This window comes from Alligator sinensis, unplaced genomic scaffold (assembly GCF_000455745.1).
Source record: "Alligator sinensis unplaced genomic scaffold, ASM45574v1 scaffold543_1, whole genome shotgun sequence".
In the NCBI taxonomy this organism is placed as follows: Eukaryota; Metazoa; Chordata; order Crocodylia; family Alligatoridae; genus Alligator; species Alligator sinensis.
Window position 1 is genome coordinate 609,912 of NW_005842055.1, and position 6,697 is coordinate 616,608.

A 6,697-nucleotide genomic window follows, 5' to 3' on the forward strand; every position below is an offset into this window, starting at 1 on the left:
TGTAATTACAGCGCATTGGAGCAGCCTCCCTGCATGTATATAGGAGCCCTAGAGTTTATGCTTCTTTCAGGTTTTCTTCATGTTAAAATTAAAATTATGTTAAACCAAACTACAATTCCAGAGCTGCTTTCATCACCTGAAAGCTGAAGGAAACCGTCTTCATTTTTTTCCCCCTTGTAGTCTCAAACCTTTCCTGGAATTCAGAGGAGTAAGTTCTGTATTTGTGGTAAGGTTATAATGACCTGTTTTAGGAGACAAACTAAGTATGGGCCGCCAAAAGGACTGGGACTAGAAATCTAGTGTTTTGTAAGATATAGATCCTGAGAAATCATAGTTCAGGGTTTAGATCTGAATCTTGAGATGGGATTAAGTAATCAGAAGAGAAGTTCATGCTATTGGTTTGGATATTAATGGTATCGTTGAAGACCCACATTACTATTTATACATTTTCAGTGCAAAGATTTGTTGAAATCTTTGGTGCCACTTAAAAAATGCCTGTGACAATTGCATTTTCCATAATATGTAGATGTATGTACAAAATGCATGTCTAACCACACACATTCATTGATAATTTTTTATGTGCAGACAGATGGATCTTTAAAATAATCCTAACAGTAACTTTATTTTCAGAAATTTGATTCAAAAGCCATCAGACAAAAACACTTTGGCTGCTAATCTAAACATCTTGTTATGTAGTAGCAATTTTGGGCAGCTTCTGGAATTCTTAGCCCCTTGATTGTCTGCATGTTAACACCTTAAAGTAGTTTTAAGGACTCTTTATGAGCTCATAGTTATGCCACTCCAGGCCAGTATTATCTCTGGTCCACTACCTGGCTCCTGTTCCATTAATGTATGGCACCTCCCCAAGGATGGGCTGCCCAAGTTGAAATCCTCCAGTATCCTAGGATCTCTCACACCTCCACCCATAGAGCAGGGATAGAAGCTGCCCTGGCTCACCATCTCTCTAGAGGCAGCTCAGCTACAGCACCTAATCCTGTCCCTGCTTATGAGGCCTGTATTGGCAAGGCAGAAGTGCGCAGGCGGGGGACAGTCAGAGAAGGTTTCTAGACTCAGGGTGTGACTGCTTCAAACTCCAAGCTAGCACTAACACCAAACAGCATTTGTGCAGCTCACAGCATAAGGTGTCACAAGGCCCTAAGTGATGCACTAGTATGACTCACTGCTGTTTGTGTCATGAGGAAACATGCATGAAGGAAATGGGCACTTACCCTCTTAGGGCTATAATTTCCCTGTCATGTTTGTTCAGTTTACTGAACCCACGATATTTTATTACTCTCCATTCTGCAGAATCAAGTTAGTTTATGAAAATCAATTGGAATGCTGTGCGCTTTTCACATCAACTGTAGTGAACGTCTGAGGGTTTCTGTTCTGGACAATGATGTATAGAATCAGCATTTTATAAATTGTATAGAAAAACTTTTTTTCTGAAATAAATATGGGAATGGGAAGCTCAGAAATAGTGAGCAACTGATCAAAAGCCAATAGAAAAATGCTTTCTATCTTTTTTCATGTATTATTCTTTTTCATTGTACTAGTATTATTTTTAATGGTTTTAGTGGCTTTCTCAAGATTAACTAATTATCATATATCAAGCTATTACAAAACAAATTCCTTAAAGCTTTTTGTCTTTTGCCTGTATAGGGAACCAGGAAATATCTATATGCTTTGTATAAACATTGTAGCAATCTCTTTGGGTTTGTTTATGATGTTCCTTTGCCACAAATTTGGATCAAAAGGAATTGCTTAAGAAATCCAACAATATATGTAACACATCCGCCTAGATAAGGGGTTTCCCAAACAGTGGTCAACTTTCAGCTGTGAAAAAGGCTTCTCAGAAGATTGTTGGTGACAGAGCTGTTTGCCAATGCTGAGCATCTAGACTTCAAAAGACATTAATTGGTTTAAAGTTTTCTCTTACAGTTAGGGAGGAAGTAAGTCAACTGGGCCAGGCTGAGACAGAAGCTGACTCAGTCTGCAGCCATAAGAGTCTGCAGCCAGTATTAAAATGATCCACAACAGCAGAGGGCTTGAAGACAATGTCAAGCATAGGTCTGTCTACCTCAGTCATAAAAGGCTCTTTATTTCTTTTTCTAAGTTCTGTGTATCTTTTGGCAAAATAAATCCAAATTGGTTTTGAATAAGCTTCTGTGTCATTATATCCCTGTCCTTTAGAACAGTCTGCTAAAGGACAAGGTTTTCAGGTCAAGACTTGCAGAAGGCAGGGAAGACTAAATTGTTTAGAAAGGCTTAAGTTTTTGTCAGTGATCGCCTACTTTGTCTGATGCTATGATGAAGTAGGCTGTTGCCCATGGAAGTTTATACCTTTCTAAATGAGTTGGTCTTTAAGGTGCCACTATGCCCTGCCTTCTGCCTGGCCTCAGAATGATAATGGCCTAACTCCATCTCTCTGGGTCAAGACTTGCATATCAAGTTATGCAACTCAAGCTCATCAGCTCCCATAGATGTTGTTCTAAGCAGTATACTAGACAATGCAGAGAGTGTAACACAGGCCACTACCTGATGTTCTATTTTACTGGAAGAACCGCTGCTCCTCCAGTAGTAACCAAGAATATACAGACATTCCCACTGTTTCTCCTGCAGCAACAGTAGCAGTTCCAGAAGAAAAACAACCCAACTACAGCCAATTAGAAGTCAGTCCTGGGAGAGTTTCTCCCAGGAAAATGAACTTCTGTATACTTTCTCTCTGGCTTAACTCCTCCCAGGGACAGGTAGTGGAGATGCCGGGAAAGTCTCTTGTGCCTTTCATAAATTAGGGTCACTCTGATCTGGAGAAGGCACACAAGGTAGTTGCTCCTGTCCCTCCTGAAATGGGGGGAAGGGGAGGAAAGGAGCAGCCATCAGCTGCTTCTTACCATCTCCTCATAAGCCAGAGACCCTGGTTTACAATGTGAGCAGGAGACTGTGCTCCACTGACCCATCTTTTCATCTCCCAGGCAGCAGGGGCTCCAATGTAAGAAACAGGTAAGGGGCTCACGGTGTGGCTCCCTCCACTCAGGAGATTTGCAGAAGCAGTGGTACTGTGAGCTCCCTGTGTGCTTCTCACCCCAGAATCCCTTTGCCATGCTGCTCCAGTGCCTTTGGGAACAAGAGGACTGGAGTGGTCCACACTTTTCCCAGACCAGGATCACTCTGATCTTGGGAAAGTGCAAGGGACAGAGGAAAGGGGGCAGTTGCAGGCTGAATTCCTGTATTGCTCCTTTTTCTGGTATCATTACTAATGACAGAAATGTTTCACTGCTAGAAATGAATGCTCATGCTTGGCCCCAGTCAGATGTGGAATCATGGAATCTCACCCAAAAAGAAGTGGAAACACAAATCAGCCACTTAAATAGGTTGAATCTGGGAACTAGATTGCCCATACCGAGACTGTCATACATGGCCCATCCATTAGGGTTTTTCTAAAGAGTAATCCTGGAAAAATTGGGTGAGGAATAATTACATGGACAGCTAACAAATCTTATGTAAACTTTGTGTTACATTTTCTTTGAGATTTTCTTTATAAGAAGAATAGAAAGTGAAACAAATGTTTAGGTCTATGAAGTTCTCTGGCTAGTCAAAATTAAGGGTTTTTTTTTAAGTCTTGTGGTTCAAAAATTGATGAAAACTATTCACAATCATATTCTAGTTTTCTGAAGATAGAAGTGTCTTGCCTTTGAATGGACCTCTGAGAATATGGAGTTCATGACATAAACCTCTGTGTTCTTCCTCTACTTGTTTCCGCTTGCTGTACTTTCTTCTGGAACGTTTGTCTACCTACTCCTCCTCTTAACTTTTGTCTTGCTTATATAACTGGAATTACTTCAGGCCAGGATTGTCTTTGTGTTTTTAGAGCCTAGCATAAGGGGGCCTCTCATGAGTTTGAGGCCTCTAAATACTATTATAATACAAATATCTATTACCTTTTAATATTAAGAAAATCTGAGAGGCATAGTGTAACCTGTTTTGGGGTAGGTCTGTATTGCCATCACAGTATTGACAACAGTTTGTAGTATAGAGATACTAGAACTAGTTTTAAATTAGCTAGCTTGAGTTCTAATAGCAGTATAGCTGCAAGAACGGAGCTCATTGTAGAGTACTTTACACTGATGCATTTCAGCTACTTACAACTGATCTCTAATGCATATTTTTAGTATTCTACTTTCTTATCTACCATACTTAAAACATAGCATTACATTTATTAATTTTATGACATATTATTATTTAGAAAAGGGTATATCGTTTACAGGAGTCAATAGGTTTTAAAAATAAATGTAATCATTATGTTTGTCTAATCTGATATCCTGCATATTGCAGGCCATAAAATCCCACCAATAGTGTTTGGAGTTTGACTATATCAGCTCCATTATTCTAACAGTTTCATTGTAGGATAGTAGGGTTGGAAGGAACTGTACAATGTCCAGCCCCCTCCTCAAGGTAGATTCATCTCTGACTGAACCATCTCATGCAGGCATCTGTCCCACCCACTCAAGAATGGAAGTTCCATGACTTCTGTGGGTAGCCCATTGCAATGCTTGATCACCTTCATAGTCAGAAAAATCCTTCTAATCCCCAACCTAAATTTCCCCTGCTGAAGCTTTAGGCCATTGCTCCTATTCCTCTCCTTTATGGTCACAGAGAAAAAGCCATCTTTATCCAATCTTTAACTGCACTTTGAAGACAGTCATCAAATCTCTCCTCAGTCTTCTTTTCTCTAGACTAAATAACCCTAATTCTTTCAGCTTTCCTCAAAAGTCTTTGTTTCCAGGCCCCAAATCTTTTTTTTGTTTTGTGCTGCATTCTTTCCAAAATTGTCCACATCCTTCTTGAAATGTGGGGCCCAAAACTGAACACAACACTCAGGGTAAGGCCTCTTATTTTTGTAGTCTATAACAAACACAAGGTTAAGTTGTTCTCACCAGAGTTTTAAGGGGCATAAGGCTCATATTCAGCAAGGTATTTAAACATGTGCATAGACTTGAGTTTGAGAGTAATCTGACTGAAGTCAAAAGAATTACTTGTGCTTATAGAGAGGTAGATAGCTGTATTAGACTGAAGTCAGGCAGACAAGGCAGAATGTTTAGGGACTGACTGGCTCAGAGGCATAAACCTTTGTAGTTGTCAGTCTACTTTATCACAATTTATGAATGGGCTTGCATAAAGGTCTAAATAGAAGGTAATTTAAAAACAAAGGGTAGGGGGAGGGGTCACTATTGATGAAGATAGGTTGAACAGATCAGTACAGATAAACAGGGCAATTAACCCATATGTCACTCAATGTCCTTCAATAAAATTCCTTTCTTTTAGACCCCCGTCTTTCTACATGTCCATTTAAAGCATTTAACAAAGTAGGTTGTTACCTAAGAAAACTTATGCTCCTCTAAACCAGTTAGTCTCTAAGGCTCCTCCTATACACATTCAGGGAGGCTGCTCTGATGCACTGTAATTACAGTGCTCCAGCAGACTCCAGCGTCATGTGTATTAGCGTCCCCACACTGAAAAATGGTGGTAGAGCTCTTCACACTAAACCTGGTTCAATGAGTTTTAGTTCAAAGCACACTGCCGCCATTTTTCAGTGTGGAGACACTGGTACACATGACACTTCCGGTGCTTTTAATTAACGCAGCTCTCAGAGCCACGTTAATTAAAGTGCCTCCTCCCCACCTGCCAGAGCACGTCTATAAGCACCCACAGTTTCTACCTCTGTATGAACTTTTTTTTCTTCTTTTTATGTATCTTTAATAAAAAGGTAAAAAAATAAAAATAAATGGTGTTTCTGGTTTGAAAATTGAATAAGATAGAGTTAATAGATCTTTGAAAACTACAAGATATGCTCACCTGTCAGAAATGTCTGTTTCTGAAAATATCAAATGAGATATTTTGTCTTAGTTTTAAATCAATTACTTAAGTACATTGTTCTCAAGACCTATCTTGAACAAATAAAAGTGTAAAAGGTACACAAGCCAAATTGTCATGTTCTCTAGACACCTAAAGATGCTGCCATGCCCTGACTCATGTTCTTACAGTAATGCATGTGTTCTCTATAGACATCAGGAAATGAGAAGGCTCCTGAAGCCTGTCCTAAAATTTGACAAACTTTGTGTTCTTACAGACCAGGACAGACACTGAATTATAAAAGAATGGGTACTCTAAGAGCAACAACACTACCTGTGACTCCTACTCTAAAGCCACTAGCATAACTAAGGTAGGATGCTTGTGGTAGCATCCCCAGATGCCAACTTAGTGCAAGGGTATACAAATAATATTTGTCTCCACAGCCACATAGCTGCACTGGTGACACTACACCCATGAGCCACTGTGGAACTGGGCACCCAGGTGCCCAGTTACATCCCTATCCATATCTAGTCTCAAGTATTTACACTCCCAAAGGCTTTGCAGTAGGTTGAAAAAAAATCAACACAACCATTTTTTTCTCATAGAATGTAGTTCCTCAGAAGCTGAAACGTCTCCCAAATTATTATTAATACTGATGATAATTTGGTTAAGAGAAAAAATGGAGATAAACTTCTGAATGTCCTTTTCTTACTTATTTTTAATGAAAGATTTATTGTTTATTGTTTTGAAATAGCATTTGATTTGTATTTATCTTTTTTTGCATTAAAATGTAATGTAGTGCATTTTAAGTACAAAGTTTTCATCACTCCCCTCCCCCCCCCCA

At 39.5% G+C, this 6,697-nt stretch overlaps 1 protein-coding gene across 1 annotated transcript in view; it reads left to right on the forward strand.

The window, feature by feature from the left end:
* The window catches only part of PCDH15 (protocadherin related 15), a 922,022-nt gene that overhangs the window by 592,242 nt on the left and 323,083 nt on the right, over positions 1 to 6,697 (forward strand). The gene's annotated exons all lie outside the window — the stretch shown is intronic.